General features: G+C 41.3%; 1 long non-coding RNA gene across 13 annotated transcripts in view; it reads left to right on the forward strand.

The window, feature by feature from the left end:
• Positions 1–1,348: 1,348 nt before the first annotated feature.
• Positions 1,349–19,424, forward strand: part of LOC141419780 (uncharacterized) — an 89,311-nt gene continuing 71,235 nt past the window's right edge. For 8 of the 13 annotated variants that reach the window (XR_012444501.1, XR_012444504.1, XR_012444510.1 and 5 more), the window contains exons 1-3: positions 1,349–1,522; positions 3,342–3,434; positions 12,162–12,261. This is a non-coding gene — a long non-coding RNA (uncharacterized lncRNA). Of the gene's footprint in view, positions 1,523–2,273; positions 2,357–3,341; positions 3,435–4,533; positions 4,611–12,161; positions 12,262–19,424 lie in introns of those variants that run through there. The other 5 variants (XR_012444503.1, XR_012444511.1, XR_012444512.1 and 2 more) reach the window with 5 other exon arrangements.

Here is a 19,424-nt window from a genome sequence, read left to right on the forward strand (position 1 = left end):
CTCAAAACAAAAACAAAATAAAAAAACACCCGTTTTGATTCTCAAATGTTAGGTTAAATGACTAAATGCAGAATTGAAAAACAGGATTGATCAATATGAAATTTAGTATCACAAGTCTCTGGTTGATTTTTGATTAATTATAATTGACTTTCCTATCCCCTTTAAGAAAACAAAGGCTCAAAAATAATGGTATCTATACTTTTAATTATATTTAGGGAGACATTTTGGAAGAAAAATGTAACAGGAAACAGAAGGAGGTTTGCCTCAAAGAGAAAAACCCTAAATAAAAAGCTACCAAACCAGGTATTTCATCACCAGAAAAATGAATGAGAATTTCATTATTTCTTGCCTTAAAAAAAAATCTGTCCTTTGCCAGATCTAAAAATGCTGCCAACCTGGAAGAGAAAGGATTCATTTTTTTTTTCTAAATAACTACATTTAGTAATTTCCATGAAATTCACATTTTAGAACTATGGCAAAAAGCCAAATTAAAACTCAAGGGTTCCTAATCCCTAAATTCAGAGCCTGTTTTAGAAAATACCTAAAATACACTTTAAAACTAACCAATTAATATAATTACAGTGGGTTTAAATAACGCACACACACTGGATCTGTTTCTATAAAACACAGCTGTTCTGTTATTTATATTTCGCAATTTTTCAAAATTAGAAATGTGGCTTTATATATGTAATATATATAGGGAAAGCAACTTTTTAAAAAGAGTGAGTCTGCTGTCTTTTGCCATCATTAAATGAAAAACAACCAAAGCAAACCAAACCAACAACCTTACACCAAGTAGCTTGGAAATATTGCTATTCATGCCTCTGAGTATTACTACGGTTGGAACAAGGACAGCAGCATATCCAGGTAGTTAATGTATGAGAAACAGAGCACAGGCAGCAACTTGCATCCCCTGGCAGTTGACATGGTAATTTCTTCCCCTACTCTTTTTGGCTCTCTCCACCCCGCTTCCCAGACCCCCTGCCCCAAGACACGAGGCATCCTCGGGGCCCGGGAAGGTGCCTTGCGGGGAGTGCAGCGAGGCCGGAAGAGCCCGGGCAGAGCGCGCGGTGCCCACACCCTTGGCAGCGGGGTGCGTGCGTGCGGCCGCCGCGGGCCCTTGGAGTGTGTGTGTGTGGGGGGCGGGTTAGGAACTCAGGGTTCGGGGCGGATCCCAGGGCCGCCTCCTGCCCTCCCCCTGCCGCGGGCCCGGGAACTGCGGCACGAGGCGCGGGGCCCTCAGCTCGGGGCTGGGCCCCCCGCAGGGATGGGCGGGCGAGGGGCGGAGCGCAGCGCAGCGCTGGGCGGTGGGAAAGGGGCGGGGAGCACAGCTCTGGCTCTGGCGGGCCGAAGGACGGTGGCAGAACCTGCGGGGAAGCTGGGCGACTCGCCCGCGGGGACGAGGACCGCCGCTCCTTTGGAGGCGCAAGGAGTCCAGGGGTCCGGCCGTCGCCGCCAGCTCCAGCAGCGAAAGACGGCACCCTGGCGGGCGCACCGGTGACAGCGGCGACCCTGCGCGCAGGTGGGTTCCCCGGGCGCCGCGCCCAGGCTGCCCTCCTTCAGGCCACCGCGCCCAGGGACGAGGGCCAGGCATGTCCGGCGGCGGGAGGAAGGTGCACGGCCCCATGGTGTGTGCGCTTGTGCTAGGTGAAGGAAAGCTACCCCTTTTAGGATCCGGTCCCTCGAGTCTCCTTGTCCCCACCCCCACCCTGTCCCCTTCTGAGGAGCTGAGCACTCGTGCGGCTTTGGAGGGGCGCGAATCCCCTTCCCTGCCGCATTCTCCCTGGTGTGTGTAGGTCGCCCCCTTCTTCACAATCCTCACCCAGCAACCACCACGATGCCCCCTGGCCCCCGGCCCGCGGAACTGTAGGGACAGTGGGGGCACAGCCTGGTGGTAGGACCGGCCGGGGCGTGTACGGAGAAGGCTGGAGTTGCTCTAGTATTGTGTGCTCTCGCTGGTGCCAGCGCCCAGGGGCTCGCCACGCATTCGGGGCCAGGGTGAGGGTTGGGGGGGATGGGTGTGCTGAACTTCTCTCTGAGGGTGGCCTGTGCACGTGCCCTTGGCGCTTGTGCACGTTTGGACGAAGGTTTAATAGAGGCACGTGGGAGCAGTATTGGTCACTGGCGCGTCCCCCCAAACCCTCTTGGGACGGCCAGCTTGTGTTCAGGGTTGGGAGGGAAGGGAGAGTGTTTTGTGTGAATGTCCGTCCTAGGGAGGAGGAGGAGGAGGAGGAAGAGGAGGAGGAGGAGGAGAAGGAGGAGGAGGAGGAGGAGGAGGAGTGTGTCTCAAGGAGACTTGATTTGCTGCAATTGCATAAACCCAAACAGGCTTTCCGGGCGTTAAAGTAAATTACGGGTAAGTGGGACGCATTCTGGTGTTGGTAAAAGAACCCCGGGGTTTGCGGGGTAGCGGGCCGGGCTGGCGTGCTCGCTTGATGGCTTCTGGAGCTGTTTCATCCAGGTGGTGGGGGTGGGGGTGCCCTTGTGTCTTTGGTTTTAGGTGCTGGAGCCCGGGCGCTTGTCCTGACTGTGGGAGTAGGAGGAGGTAAAAAGCTCGGCAGCGTGGCGTGGTCTGTTATTCTCAGTTAACTCCAGAATTTCAGTGTCTGTCTTCGTCTCTCTCTCTTTCCCTCTGACACACAGCCCTCTCTTTTATCTATCTCATGGCTGCTTGGACTCTCTGGTAGTTGCTTATGGATTTTTATTTCTCTTTTCTTGACTTTTTTTTTTAAGGGAAAGAAAAAAGATCTACCTGTATTTAAATCCATGGGGTGTCAGGAATGACCTTTCAGCACTCATCTGTATTCAGATCAGAAACAATAAGGCATTATGATAAAAAAAAAATCCCGCACTAAAACTGCTGTTTAGATTGGACAAAGCTCTAGTTCAGGTTAGAATTTTATCATTTTAAGTAGACATCTTACCTAACCTTGTGGTACAGTAACCTTACCCTGGGTTCCTCCTCTGTTTTATCATTGGAGTAATTTACAGAATTCTTAATTCCTGAATTAATAAAGTGGGACTGTTTGTCTTTTAATTCTGAACGACAGGTCTTGAAATGGCTGTAAGTTGGGTTTTGTGACTCCATTTCTTTTTAATGAACTGATGAGAGTGCTGTATAGTTGATGACCTGGGTCTTATATGTTTCATATTCTAATCAAATAGTATATCAAACCATTGAGGGAGAAAGATTTCTTAGAAATTTTCCACACAGAGGAAAAAAGAATACTTTGTCTTTTAGAGCAAATATTTTGCTCTCCCCCCCCAGTTGTCCTTGTTCTAAGCCTAGGATGCATTGTTGATGAATAACTGCATGGTCTATTTCTCTCTTATGTCTACAGGTGGCAGTGTAGAAGCCAAAACAGGAGCTTCCAGAAGTGGTTTCTGAAAAATAAGAGTTGAATGCACAAGCACAGGAATCCGAAAAACCACAGGTATGTAGGACAATTAATCCACCTATCTGGCTTTATAATAATTATTGCATTCCAGTAGTGCTATCCCATTTGCTTTTATGCTCAATATTTTGACATTTATGTGGTGAAACACATTTTGAAGTAATCTCAGAGGAGAAAACAAGACTAATCTATTTTAGACAATGTATTTAAATGAAAATACTGCATACCATTGTATTACCTGACTCTGCCTTTCTAAAAGAGAAGCAATTTTCCTACAGTGACCAAGTGGCTTTGTTTTTAGCCAGTTGTTGTTTGACATTTGCTTTTAAAAACACTTCAGGAAACTAGAAAACTGTGGATTGTCTTTGGGGTTCTGTTAGCAGTCACCCTGTTGAGCCAATACAACGATATCTGCCTTTAATAAAACTGCACCTCTGTTAACTTGATGTCACACTGATCAGGTGGCTTTTTTTACACCAGGCTTAGCATTTGTAACCTTGGCACTTTTTCTGCTACCTGGCTGCTTTTCATTATTTGCCCACTTCACTGAAATAAGGACAGGTTATATGCAGATCAGAGACAATCAATTTTGTAAAGTTATTCATTGTGACACCAAAAGGATTTGCCTGATTATCATTAAAGTGTAAGGTTTTGTATATTAAGGTTTTCAATATGCACATTATTATGAATGACAAAAGGTGGAAGAGGGGAGAAGTTCACCTTTTTGTGGATTTTTTTTTCCTGAAAGTGACACTTTCACTGAGAACCTGAAGTTCTTGTTGGCTGTGTAGGGTCAGACATCAAAATGACTACTAAAAGGAATGATGGTTTCTATTGTGTGTGTGGAGGGTGGTTATGCATGTTCATCACAATGCAGGAATATGATAATTTGTTAATTTAAAAAAAAAGGAAAGAAAGAGTTTTTTCTTTCCTCTCTCTTTTTTCATTTTTTTGCTTTGTGAATGCCAGGCAAGTGCTTTGCCTCTGAGCTACCAGCCCTACCTTGTGATACTTGATATCCTGCCTTTATAGCTGGAGAGGGATTTGTTTAGCCCTTCCTAATAAAGAGTGTAAAAGCTATTCTTGAAGGTTAAAAATATCAAATAGGACACTTAAAGTTTATGTTCATATACACCAGGTGACAGGTCAAGAGTAGAGAATACTTCCAGCACCTCAGAAGATTTCTTCTTGCCCCTTCTCACCTCCAACGTGAAGGTAACCACGTTGTGATTTTTTTTTTTAAAGAACAAAATTCCATCCACTAGTTTTGTTTGCTTTTAGGCTCCACATAAATAATATCATATAGTAGGAACTCTTGTGTATGTCTTTCATGTAACACATCTATGAGATTCATCCATGTGGTTGTGAGTAGTAATTCAGTTGTGTGGATATGCTAAAATTTGTTTATCTGTTTCCTTGTTATACCTTTGAATACTGTCCGTTTTTTTGCTAACACAAATAAAGCAGCTCTGAAATTCTTGTTTGTGTGTTTTGATGCACATTCCTGCTCATTTCTCTGGGCGTAACCTGGGGGGGGGATTGTGGGGGCCATAGTATTTTGCTCTAGGAGATACTGCCAAACACTTTTCCAAAGTGGCTGTACCAATTTACATTCTGGAATTCCATAAAGGAGTTCTAGCTCCTTTATGTTTTTAATTAACTTTGTTTTGTCAGTCTTTTTTTTTTCCTTCTTCAAGCCAGGCTGTCTGTGTTGCTAGGGGTGGTCTGAAACTCATGGGCTAAAGTTAAAGATTCTCCTGCCTCAGCTTGCCGAGAATCTGAGAAGATACGGCTTTGATACCCTGCTTTCAGTTCTTTTGGGTATATACCCAAAGTAGAATTCCTGGGAGAATTCTGTTTTTAAGTTTTTGAGGAACTGCTATACTGACTCTTAGCAGCAGTATGTGTGTATTGGGGGGGATGTTTCTAATTTTCTAAATCCTTACTTATTAATTTCTATTTTTTATTTAATAGCAGTCATTCTATATTTATTTATTGTCAGTACTGGGGTTTGGACTCCTCTCTAGCAGGTGCTCTACCACTTGAGTCATACCCCTCCTTTGATAAGGTGAGATAGGCCTTGTGGTTTTCATATGCATTTCCTAGTGAATAATGGTGGTGAATGCCATTCTGTTTCATATGCTCACTGGCATTTGGAGATCTTTTTGTGAGTACTTGTTCAAGTCTTTTGGCAACTTTTTTTTTTAACAGTTTCACTGTGTTGCCTAGATTGGTTTGGAACCTGGAATCCTTCTGTCCTAGCCTTCTGAGTGCTAGCATTATAGGTGTGTACCACCATGCCCAGATTTTCCCCACTTTTGAATTTTTTCTTTTGTAAGAATTCTTCTATATTCTATATATAAGTCCTTTGTTGAATACATATGTATTATGATATATGTGTGGATGTGTATGTATTGCTGGGCATGATGGTTCATGCCTATAATCCCAGCACTTCAGAAGCTGAGGCCAACCTGGGCTACACAGTGACAGACTGCTTCACAAAAAATATTTTCTCTTAATCTGTGTTTTGCCTCTTCATTGTCTTATCTGGTATCTTTTGATATTTTTAGTGAAGCCTAATTGCCTTTTTTTTCTTTTTTTCTTTTATGGCTATTGCCTTTTGTTCTATTTAGGAGATCTTTGCCTGGATGAGCTGACCACACAGGTCTATTTTCATTCATTGTCAACATTGCTCCACATGGACTGGAGTAGAGGTTGTCCTTGGGCAGGAGGCAGTCCTCCAAGGTGATAAAGTATATCCTAGCAGAACCTGTCCCCATAGGTGCCATCTGCCACCCAGAGCCTGCACCTTCTGAGCCTGGGGTGTCTACTGCTGTCATGGAGCCCCTAGGGTTATTCTGTAAAACTTCTTTTTAAATTAAGGAAAGCATATGAAGACACTTCGTTTGGAAGATGTAGTAAATTAGTTACATCTTGTCTGAAATGGTTGTGACCAGAAATGGTTCAGATTCTCAACTTTTTAGGTTTTAGGATATTTGTCCATATATCTTACACACATAGCCTGGAGGTGATCTTAAACTACTTTTAGTGTATCTGTTTTGACTGTGACCCATAACATGAAGTAAGATGCAGAATTTTTTAGATATTGGATTAAAGATGCTCAACTTATGTAAACATATTTCAAATATGTGCCTTAAGAATGAAAGTTTGGTATTCTTTGCTGCAGCAGGTTACATGAAAGAGATTTGAAAAATGTATTTTTTCCATAGGATCCATGGCGATAGATGCCGTTACTCAAGTAGTGGCCCCCATGTTGTCTTGTCACTGATTATATATGTACGCAGCATCCCTCTAGAGGAAGGAACCACAAGCGTGTGGTGATGACTTAGCTATAGGAAAGAATGGCAAAATGGATGGTGTCTATACTTGTCTCTATTTGTAATTCATACTTGGTGAGGGATTCTTTCCCTGCCTTCTTGCATCCCACAGACCACTGCTGCTGTTTGGAATTACTTTTCTTCAGCTCCTGAAATTTTAATATCCCCTAAGGATTCTGCCATTCATTAGCTTTTTCTCTTCTCCATCTATATCTTTCCCTTGAAGATTTACTTTCATTTTCATGTTTTGAACTGGCCCTCTTCTCCTCCCCCATATTCTTGAGTCCCTCCCCTCCACCCATCTTGGTGGTACATGCCAGTTACTTGGAGGCTAATTCCAGTAATGGGGAGATTGAGGCAGGAGGATCTTTGAGTTCAAGGCTAGCCTGGGTTCCACAATGAGACCTTACCTCAAAAGAGAAAAAAAAAGGTCCCCCAATTCTTTATCTTCCGTTTTCCTAACTCGGGGTTCAGATCTATATTCTTAACTACCTCGTGGGCATTTCCCTGTGGATGTCCCACAGGTGCCTTTATAGGAAAGAAACATGGGTGGTTTCTCTCCAGTCTGCTCTTCTGCCTTAATTAATCTATTTACCATGCATCTAGGGTTCCAAAGTAGAATCTTGGCACAACCTTCAGTCCTCCCACACACCTTTTCTCACCCTCACAGCCCATATTTAATTGGTCGTCAAGGCTTTTGAGCTTTTCTCTTGTCCCCGAAACATTTTTCAAAGCCACCTTTGCTTTCCTGTATTCACTCTCTTGTGGTTCTGGCTTCTACCCCTTTAGGATGTAGTAATAGCCTCCCAACTGGTCTCCCTGATTTGTACTCTTGTCTCTAATCCATCTTCTACTTGTCATCAGCTTTTCTTTTCTTAAAACAGATTTAATCATGCCATTTCCTTCTTAAAGACAGTTTGTAGCTCTTCACTGCCTACAAGAGGCATTCAAATCCCATAGCATGATTTGCAATATGGGACCCTTCGTTATTTGCTTTCCATCTGTTTTTCCTGCTCCCATCATCTGCCATCTCCTCCCTACACTCCATCTGTCCTAAACTATTTTCCTTTCCCTGAACATTCTTTGAGTTCTTTCTTGCACCTATGCTCTCACACATGCCGTTTCCTCTCCTTTTTTCTTTCTTTAGGTTTGCAGTGCTGGGGATTGAACCCAGGGCCTTCAGCATGCTAGGCAAGCGCTCTACCACTGAGCTACATCCCCAATCCATTTCTTCTACTTGTGATGTTCAGACCTTTCAACCTGGCAAATTACTGTTTTTCCTTTAAAGCCCAACTTAAATGTGGCCCTTTTTTTTTGAGTCAGGGTCTTGCTATGTACCCCAGGCTGGCCTAAAATCTGCAGTCTTCCTGTCTCAGTCTCTGGAGTGTTGGGACTACTGTTGTGCACCAACATACCTGGCCTAATGGCATCTTTGAGCCTTTCTGTCCTCAGTAGATCTTGTTAGTCATTGCTCTTTTAGTGTGGATAGGGAAAATGATTATAACTGTAGGCACTGTTGTGTATTAGTCTTTGTATCCCCAGTAACTAGTGGGGCAGTACTTGAAATATAGAAAGTACTTAATAAATGCTTATAGAATGAATGAATTGATGAAGAATCCATTCCTTACTATACTAGCTATATTTACTGCCTAACAAACTTATCACTGTATCATTTTAGTAAGTGAATTTGAACTACTACTACTTATTTAGCTCCTGATATTTGTGGGTTGGCAGTTTGGGCAGTATTGAGCATAGGGGTTCTTTGGATCTGGGCAGATCACTTGTGTCTATGATCTGGATAGTTGGGAGCTTGGCTCTTCTAGGATGTCTTCATCTCCTCTCTGCTCCATGTGGTCTCTAGTGAATAACCAGGTTATGCAGGCCAGTTCACATTTTGGCTGGCAGAGTGCTGATGCATACAAGGACTCCTGTACACAATGCCTAGACTTGGAATTGGCAAAAGGTTACTCCAGCTGAATGAATTCTGTTAGCCAAAGCTAGCCCTGATTTAGGAGGTGAGGAAATAGATGCCATCTCTTGAGGGGAGAAGCTGCAGTCAGATTGCAAGAAACACAGGTAGAGAGAGGGAGATAATTGCAACAATTTCTGCAAGCAATCTGGGATCAAGAATAGGAGTTTAAGCTAGGCTGGGTCCACAAGGTTAATTCCACTAGGCCACCAGCAGTGTGGGCAGTTCTGACTTGACTCATGGGTCCACTTGTACCTAAGATGAGTACAAGATGGCTTCATGGTTCCAAGCTTCTTCTGGTGACCCTCTTAATCCCTCAGTCCTTATCTTTTTATTGATTCATTTTCGTTTTGCTTTTGTTTTTTTGCATTACTGGAGTTTGAACTCTGCCTCATGCTTGCAAGGCAAGTGCTCTACTACTTGAGTCCTGCCTCCAGTATAGCCCTTACCCTTTTTATCTGAAACATATTTAAGGCAGCCCCAGTCTCCTTTTGGCCTTGATGTTCTGGGCTGGCCAAGTAGAAATATCACTGGTGCTGTGGGTTGTGGGAAGAGCTCTTTAGTATTGGGGGAAAAGGGAACTGTCTCTCTTGCCTTTTCATTCTGGAAGCTGCTGTGAACAGCCCTGGGCAAAAGGGACCTTCTCATGGTGAAGCACCCGCAAGTGTTTGCCATTGATTTGTCTCTTGGATTTCATTTAAAAGGCATTTTCTGGAAGAGTGTCAGGAAATGAAAAGAGATCGGGTCGATTGAGGTTGTTCATCTGCGGTCTCCCACACCATGTGTGAGAATTGAAGATACCCATCTCCTGAGAAGCAGTAGTAGTTTACCCAGTCTTAAATGTTTGTGAGCTTTTCCAGCTGTTGCACACTGCTCAAAGTAGAAATGTGAATTTAAATGTTTCTGATTTGCCTCCCATTCAAGGGTATATCAGGAATAAGTCTAGTAGTTGAAATGTGATAAAACATACATGATGTAACCCCAGTTTTCAACCAGGACTTTATTTATTTTTTAAAATTATTTTATTTATTTTTTTTGTGGTACTGAGGTTTGAACATAGGGCCTCATGCTTGCTAGGCAGGCACTCTGCCACTTGAGCCACACTCCTAACTTCTCGTTCTAATTATTTTTCAGATAGGGTCTCCTGTTTCTACCCAGGGCTAGGCTCAGATTTTCCTACCTACAGCCTCTCACATAGCTGGCATGACAGGACTGTCTCATCACACCTGGCCTACTGGTTGGGGTGGAGTCTCATTAACTTTCTACCTAGGCTAGCCTGGAGCCACCATCCTCCCAATCTCCACCTCCTGAGTGCTGGGATTATAGATGTGAACCACCTCACCTGGCAGGTCTTGGCTTTAGTACACATCTGTGTATTTTAGTAGAGTTGTTTAAGTAGTTAAAAGAAAGCAGATAGAGAACTGTGGGGGGAGGGATTGTAGTTCAGTGGTAGATTGTAGTGCAGTGTAGTGTATTGTAGTGGTTGCCTAGCATGCTGGAGTTTCTGGGTTCCATCTAGAGTACCACAAAGCAAAAGAAGGCAGTTACCTCAATGAGTTTTACTCATTCATACCCATTTCTAATAATCCTACGTATGTAGGTGAACTATGCAGTGAGCAAAAGGTATAAAGGAATGGGAGGTACTTTGAAGGGACTTTAGACTCCATCATGACCACTTAGTAACCTCTTACTGCTGCATATCACTCTTATATTGGCCACTCACAGCTTCAGGCATGAAAAATTCTCAGTCTGAATAATTCTCTACCAAAATAATAAGCTGCTCAATTTGTGGATGAAAACAGAATTTTAGCTGGCATGGTGGTGCATACCTGCAGCCTTATAACTTAGGAGGCTGAAGCGGTGGTGGGGGCGGGGATGGTAAGTTTGAGACGAGAGCCAGGGCTACACATATAACATAGCAAGTTCAAGGCTACCCTGGACTACCCAATGAGATCCTGTCTCAAAAAAATCAAAGAAAGGGAGAAAAAACAGAATTTTAACATGTTAAAAAGTATCTACAAATTTTTTCTTATGGCATGCTTTTCATTTTATTTTTTAGAGAACAAAAAATTTAGACCTTTTCTCACCATAGTCATTTAGAGATACCGGATCTCTGTAACATGTTTTATTTAAAATGTCACCATAAACTTAAGAGGGCCATAGTTCAAGATTTTAGACAACTACAACAATTTGAATTAGCAAGTCAATATTTTTATCTGATTATTAAATACTTTATCAAATCAAGGTATGTTAACAGATTGAAATAGGGTGCTAATTGAGGCACTTATGGGTACTCAGGCTTTGTTCTTCTGAAAGAGCATTTCTTGACCTGTTATATTAATGGGAACTCTTACTAAGTTATATTCACGGATGTATAAATACACAGTATATATGTACATATGGACACTCACTTATGTATTATGGATATACACAGTACAATATATGAGTGTGTCTACGTACAGTACCGTGTCTACATCTTTCTCTGTAAGGTTAAAATACTAGCAGTAGCTATGTGCAAATCATTAGTAAGTGTAGAGCTGATGTTTGTTGACACACCCGTGGAGGACATTGACTGAGTTTTATCAGGGATTACTAGTTATGAATATTATATTTACTTTGAGGGAAGGTAGAGAAAAGACTTAGAAATTCAAGATGGTAGTTTTAGAAGGAGTCTTCAGTGCCACACTGAATGAGATTAATGGGCCCACTCTTGACTTTTATATAGAGATTTTAAAATACACACATTTAAGATGGACTAAATGTGATCAATCATTGTCCTGTCCTTTGACCACCTAATCTGTACATTGGAAAATGTTTAAAGTGTTATGCATGTTCTGATTAATGGTGCTAGCAGAGTTTTTTTTTATTGTTCTGGGATTGTTGGTGTGCTTGGTTTATGGACGTAGGCTTGTACCTTGAGGTTGGCATCCATGGCTGCAAAAACTGCTTTGCTTATCCAGTAGCCCAGCTGTACATACAAGAGTGTTTTGGCAATGAAAACAAAAACAAAATCTGGCAGATACTTGACCAGGGCAATATAATGGAGGAAGACAATAGAGTCTTAATGAGGAAGGGGTGTTGTAGTTTCACCTAATCCCAATGCCTCAGATTTATGCAGGATTGAAAGTGAAGATGATATTTTTCCTTGGAACAGCTGTGTAAAGTCAAATGCAATGTGCACTGGGGGAACACCTTGTGTCCTGGTAACAAAAGAATCCATGTAAAGAGGATTAGCTGTTGTCCTTGCCTTTACCTTTAGGGATGGCAATGTGGTCTCTTTTCCTCTTGTCACTATCATGTGTGATATTTATTATACATATTCTTACCCACATTATGGAGGGAGGTTCCAAGACTCAGAGAAATAACCTGACTGCTTGAATGAGTACCTAATGTGCTTTATTTTGCATCAGTATTGGTGAAAAATGTATATATTCATAAAACTAAAAATATTTTACCCAGAACTTTGGCCTGGAAGTATATATGACCTTGGACTGAGTTGGTGCTGGACTCAAAAGGCAGGACTAGAAGTCAGGAGGCTGCCGCTCTGGTCCCCAGTCAGGTAGGCTCTCCATTTTCACTGCTCTGGGCATAGGATTGTCAGTGCTAACATAAGGGTTAGACTATTGATCTCTAAAGTTCCATGTTATTCTGACACTGTAGTTTTAATACTGTGGTTTTGTTTATTTCCACCATAGAACTATTATGTGGGTTCAATAAATTTGATTGCATAAGGTATAGTTGCATTATTATGTTAATGAAATGGTGTCAGTGGCCAAGTAGAAATCAGGATACAATCATCTACTGCAGTATATTCAAATTTGTTAGTGTGGATTTTTTTCCTGTACTTGGTCAAGAGTAGAGTGGTTACAACCCTACTACCAAAGAGTATAACTTGTTGAGTTAGGGCAAAGAGTATAACTGAGTTATGGTGAGCATCCCCCCACCACTTTTCTATGAAGAGGAGGCAAAGTGAGGGGCTGCTATATGACTTCCTGGGTTCTTGCCATGTTTTTGTAGTAAGCATTTGACATTCACAAGTCAAAATGTGATTTTCTGTATCTATCCATCCTGCTTTGGGCTCTTGGTCTTCTTAAATTTGAAGGTTGACATCAGTATTGGAAAATTCTGTCATTGTCTCTTTGAATATTACTTCTGCCCTATTCTGCCTCTTACTTCCTTTGGCGCTCCAATTATGAGGTGCTTCGATGTTTTTTGTGGTGTTCCTCTCTTAGTATTTGGGTTTTAATATAGGTATTTTCCATTAACCTCTATCATGTTTACTAATCCCATCTTTTGCAATGTCCAGTTTGTTGTTAATCCCATTCAATGAGTTAATTTCAAATACTGTATTTTTTTTTGTGGTGCTGGGATTGAACCCAGGGTAACCCCTGTATTTTTCTTAATTTCAGATATTTTTCTAGGATATCCATTTGAATTTTTTAAAACAATGGAATCCTAATTGTTTGTTGAAATTCTCCATCTTTTCATCTATTCCTCTTTTATTTCTTTAACCAATTAATCATGGTTTATTTTAAAGGTCTTGTCTACTAAATCCAGTATCTGGAGCATATGAATCTTTTTTCTCTTGAACATTGGTTATGTTTTCTTACAGTTTTCATAATATATTTTATACCAGACATTGCATCTGAAAGAACCTCAGTAGCTCTATAGATTTTATCTTTTTCCACAATAGATTTCTTCTCCACCCCCCCTCAGGAAATATAGTTAGGAGTTGATTATTCCATTGAGAATGAGCTAAGTCACAGCCAGGTTGCAGTTTTACTTTATTGACTTTTTGAGACAGGCTCTTGCTTTGTAGTCTAGGTTGGCCTCTAACTCATGACCTTTCTGCTTCAGCCTTCAGAGGGCTGGGATTACAGAAGTACATCACTATAAACAGCTTCTCCTGGGCTTTTCAGGAATGCTGGGGGATCTTTGCCTTCTTATCCCTGAAACACTGGCTGATTTACTGCTATTTGGAGATCTTGACCTTAGCCTCCTTCTTCGTTAATTTCAAATTCTTGCAACTGGTCACGGATTTGGGGGAAACACTCTTACTTTAGTAAAACGTTGTCTCTGAAACAGTGGATCTGTAGAAGACTTCTCTGCCTTCTAGAAACCCTCAGCCTAATATCCCAGACACCCTCTCCCAGCCCCAGAACTTAGCAAATGGGAGTATTTCCTGTCTGTCACTGTAGCCTTTGTGTGTTCACCATAAAGTGCTGCTGGTTCTCTTTTCTTCACTTAGAAATCCTTTTCTCTTAGCAAGTCTCAGCAGTATGAGTAGAGTTCCCAGATGCCCTGAGGGCAGGAAATCTGATTATCAGTTTATCTCAGAAGGGCTCCTTTCCCCTGGCATTCTTGTCTTCTAGTCTCTCCTAGTTTAATGGAAACCTCATAGTACTTTTCTGCATAAATCATGTGAGGTGGGATTTGAAGTTTCCTAATTAATGTGCATCATTTGCATGTCCTCTATTCTCACGGAGTCTTCTGTTTAAACATTACACATTTTTTAGCTTTATGATAAAAAGTAATTTTGGTGGTAAGCACCTGCTGACTCATTACAGCATTTCCAAAGGAGGAAAATGGGAATATTTAGACACTATGGTTCTGTTCAAAATATTTTCCATGTATTTTTTTTCAGCTTTTCAAATACTTTGTAGGTAGAAGATGGTAATGGAGGCAGTTTCAGTTGGTTTAAAGCTCTCTCAGATGAATTCTTATTGGGCACATTACTTCTCTTTTGTAGTAAAATGAGGCATGACTGTTATTACAAGCCCTCCCATTTGGGAGGAAGATTTGCTCCAGAGAATTCTAGTACCACTAAAATAGACAATGCCCATATGGTCTACACGTGTAAAAACAAGAGAACAAGCCCCTAAAATGACTTAAAATTGAACCATTTCATTATTAAGGAGCATTTTTTTCTTGAGACACAGGGTCCAGCTATGTAAATGTAGCTCAGGCTAGCCTTGAGCTTGGTCTTCCTGCCTGCCTTATGCACTACCATGCCTGGCAGTAAAGGATCATTTCTGTGGCTCACTTTTTTTTTGTGGTACTGGGGTTCGAACTCCAGACCTCATGCTTGCTAAGCAGGTGCCCTGCCACCTGAGCTATTCTACCAACTCTGTGGTTCACTTTTATTTGAAGCTGGGTAATACTTGGCTGGGTTAATAGTCCAAGGACTGGTGGAGGTCCTGAGTTTTAGTGTTGGCTGTGCTTCCCACAAGCCAACACAGTCATGCATCCCCTAATGGAATGGATACGTTCTGGGAAATGTGTAGGTGGTTTTGTCATTGTGCCAATAATCATAGACTATACTTACAAAAACCTAGGTGGTATAGCCAAGTATTATGTACTGTACAGAATTGTGTATGCTATATTTTTATATGACTGGCAGCACAGTGGTTTGTTTATACCAGCCTCACCATGAACATGAGGGTAATGCATTGTGTTACAGTTAAGACTGGTAGGAATTTTTCACCTCCCATGATTGACAGAAACATCCTTAGGTGGTTCATGACTGCATTTGAATTCTAATCCTTTCTGTCTCTGCCCTTTGGGTTTCAATGAATCATTCATCACTTGGAAATTAAGGTTGTACTTGGATTTCAATAAACTATTTTGCCAGGGTCAAGTAAAAGAATAAAAGCATGCAAATTTCTTTTGATTCTTTTACATTTTGTGTGTTTGTGGGACCTAATAGGAAAACAAGGTGCTGGGTGTCAATGTCTTAAGAATCAGCATGAAAATGAATAAAAAGAAATAGTAATTTGTAATCCTGAGTATCTGGATTCAAGTCCCAGGTTTATCATTTTATGTGCTTCGGGGTGTTGGGCAAATCATCAGCCCCTTTAAGACTCAGTTTCCTCAATCAGAAATGGGTAGAATAGTATGGTAGCCTTATTTATCTCATAGGGCTATTGTGGGGTTCAAGTAAAACTGCTTCATGTATGAAGACTCTTTTCTAAGCAGTAAAGAGCTATAAAAACATCAGTTATCATTAGGAATAATGATGTAGTCCTTGTCAGCATCACAAACCATCTGTTTGTTGTGTCTGTCACTGTCAAAAGCAATGGTTGAAAGGTATTTAAATTATATATTCCTTAACTTTTGTTTGAGTCATTTTTTTGTTGTTGTTGTTGAGCTGACTCTGTTCAAGGTATGAGCTGTCTCTTTGAAGCCATTGAAATGTAGAGCTAGAAGGGACAGTGGGGTCATCTTACCAAATCTTCCTCTTTTAACATAGGAAGTTTAACTAACTTACTGATGATGGTAACAGCTGCACTTCAAGGTAAAACCACAATTAAGACGAGTTACTGTTCCTGGTTTAAACCCGCATCTGTGCAGTTACTTTTGTAGTTTTAGTCAAGAACAGGAATAAATGAAGATTTCTTTGGTTTTCAAATATTGGGGTTCTCCACTTTGATCCTACTTCACAGTCCCTCTCCCACTCTGATAGTGGTACTTCTCCCCACTCCAGAGAAGAGGGTCCTCCATCTCCCACCCAAAGCTGACCCCCACCTGTGTTTTTGATTCTGTTCTGTTTTGCCTACTCCAGTACAAACCTCAGCTGTCATTACAAACCCTGTCATTCTATCTGTGTCCTATAATGTCTTTCTTTCCCTTTCTATTGGCTCTTCTCCTTGGTCTATAAATGTGTGTGAAGCTTGCTGTAGAACTTTTACTTCATCTTATATACTGCTTCTTTTAAATACTTTACTTACTGCTGGAAAGAGAAACTCAGCCTTTCAACCTCCAGTCCTTCCTTACATTGCCATATACAAGCATGGTGATTGGTGCTGGTTAGTTCCCTCCCTCCCATCTTCCCATGCCCCTCTCTCATCCCCTGCCTCTGTTTTACACTCCTCTTCCTACTTACCCCTTCTTGTCCCCTGCCGCTTTCTTGTCCTCCGCTCCCCTCCCCACCATTTGTTGTTGTTTTGTATTCTGGCTTCTCTTGGGGTCCAATACAAAATGACTGGATCCCCTTATCAGTGACCTAATGTTGAACTGTAGTGCTCAATACTTAATGGCATCTGTCTTTCCTTTACCTCACTCCCTGGTTTCTGGGCACCTTTTGCTTCTTTAGCCTCTGTGATTTCTCAGGATCTAGGTTGGCTTCTTCCCCATGTAGATTTTTGTGATTCTGGGGATTGAAACCAGGGCCTCATACACATTAGCAGGCATCTATCTGTGAGCCCTAGAGGGGGATACCCCCACCCCCATGACACTGTTCTCTAGTGGAATTCAGTGACAACCTGTGGTCACCTCCCCACTCTACCTCCCTCTGTGCTTGTCAGCATGGCAGGCTGTTTGCTCACATCTTCAAATCATACAGACTCTTGTGCTTTCAGCCCATCACCATTGCTTATCATCTATAAACATTAGCCCAGCCCAAACATGGTCTTTAGGGAAGCTTCTACTACAAACTTCACCTGTAGCTCTACAAACTTTGAAGGTCCCTCTAACAACCCTGATTTCAGTGCTCATACTCCACTCACCGTGTATCCCAGGCTGGCCTGGAACTTGGAGTCATCTTGCCTCAGCCTCCCTAGTGCTGGAATTACCGACCCAAGATTACAGGCATGTGCCACTACACCTGGCTGCAATAGGTGCTTTTTTTTGGTGGTACTGGGGTTTAAACTCAGGGCCTTATGCTTGCACTTGAGCCACATCTCCAGCCAATAGGTACTTTTCTTCAAGATACCTAATGTTGGTTGAACAGCCATAGGGAAGATCCGAGTTGTGAGAATCTAGGGTATCAGTCAAATTCTAAGTACTGAATTATTTTATATGAATACCATAGTATGGTAGGCTGAATGATGTCTTTGCACAGATGTTTATGTCCCAATCCTTGGAACCTGTGAATATGTTACGTGATGAGGGGGAATTGAGGTTTTCGGATGGAATTAAGGTTTCTACTTCCTAGATTACCAAGGTGGGCCCAATGTAATCACCAGGGTCCTTAAAGTAGTCTGTGCCAGAGCAGTCCCTATTGCTGAGTCTTAACACTGCTGAGGATCTTAAATTGCATTGAATATTATCTCTAGGTAATGCCTTATTGATGTAGTCCTGTCCATAAAGTATATAATTGCATCTGTTTTCTGTTTTTCTGTGATATGGGCTGTAATGAAAGAAAGGATCTTTCACTGAGTCAGGTGCTTTATATATATATATATATATATATATATATATATATATATATATATATGACCTTATTTAATGTGCTAAATAGGCCAAGAAGTAGTTATTAAATCCTTTTATGGATGAGGAAATGTGCAGAGTGGTTAACTTACACAAGGTCATGTTGCTAGTAACTGATGACCCTGAGGTTTTATTGCACAATAAAGAGCAAAATTCTGAGGAGTGGTATTTGCACTTCTGCAAAGACAGACTTGTGGTTTATACTCTCTAAAGCAATGTTTTACGAAGTCTTCCTTTGAATTTGGAAGTTGAAGATGAATTTGTATATTATTAAAGCAGTATGACACTAACACACTTAGAGAAGAGGAAAAAAATTAATAATGGTAATTCCAACAAAATCTTGATTATATTTTGGCATATATTTCAGTCTTTTCTTCTGTGTATATGTATGTTGTACTTTCTCATAGCAGTAATCATATTCTGCTTTTTTCATTTTATATTATGTATTATGTATATAATGTCATGTCATTATGTGTCTTTGTAATTATCTTTAACAGACTACAGGTTGTTTCTAAGTTTTTTTTTTTTATTGAAAGAAAAACAGTTCTTATTTTGGATGTGCCATTTGTTGGAGAGGAAGGGAAAGAAGAAGGCCCAATCCAAAGCAGGCAACACAGTTAAAAACTCTGCTTGGAGGGTGGTCAGCATCAGACTTGCTCAGTTTCATAGGTCAGAGTGTGTCATGGGGGTCAATGTCAAATCCAAAGTCAATGATGTGGAAATAGACATTTCCCCCCATGATAATAGATAGAGTTATATAATCCAATTGTAGGGAGGGAGGAATAATTGGGAATAATAATCCCATCTACTATTTGGGGATGGAGGTGAGATGGTCAAAAGTAGAACATAAAAATATAAATAAAAAAGAATAGAAGGTATAGACAAGCTGGTCGGACTTTTTGTTTAGTTTTTGAGACAGAGTCTTACTGTGTTCCCCAGACTGGCCGCAAACTCCTGGGCTAAAGAGATCTCCTTCCTCAGCCTCTTGAGTAGCTGGGACTACAGGCATGTACCACCACATTTGGCTCAGGCTGGTAGATTTTTGAATTTTAATTTTGACCTTGGGCAAGGGGCTTTGTCTTCAGGTGCTGCCTCTGAAATAGAAGGATTAAAAGAAATGATCTATGGAAAGCATGATACACATTTCCCGACTTACAACAGCAAATGCTAGTTCCCTCTAAAGATATAAATTTGCCATGGTACTAAATGTGCTACTTTGGTAGTGCTGTTTCTGTGGAACTTGACTTTTCTTGGGTTTTAACTCAATGTATGCAACACTGTGGGTTTTTCTAGTCATTAAAGAAAATTAGGCTAAATTCATGAATTAAACTCTTTAAATCCTTTAAAAGTTTTATTTTTTTTCTGTGCTGGGGATCATATTCACGGCTTTGTGCATGCTAGGCAAGTGTTCTATCACCAAGCTTATATTTTTAGACCAGATCTTTAAAGTGCACAATAATTACTGAGGAGCAAATTCATAAGTCCTGGCCCTGCATTATAAGGGCTTCTATGAGA

This window comes from Castor canadensis, chromosome X (genome assembly GCF_047511655.1).
Source record: "Castor canadensis chromosome X, mCasCan1.hap1v2, whole genome shotgun sequence".
Taxonomy (NCBI): Eukaryota; Metazoa; Chordata; class Mammalia; order Rodentia; family Castoridae; genus Castor; species Castor canadensis.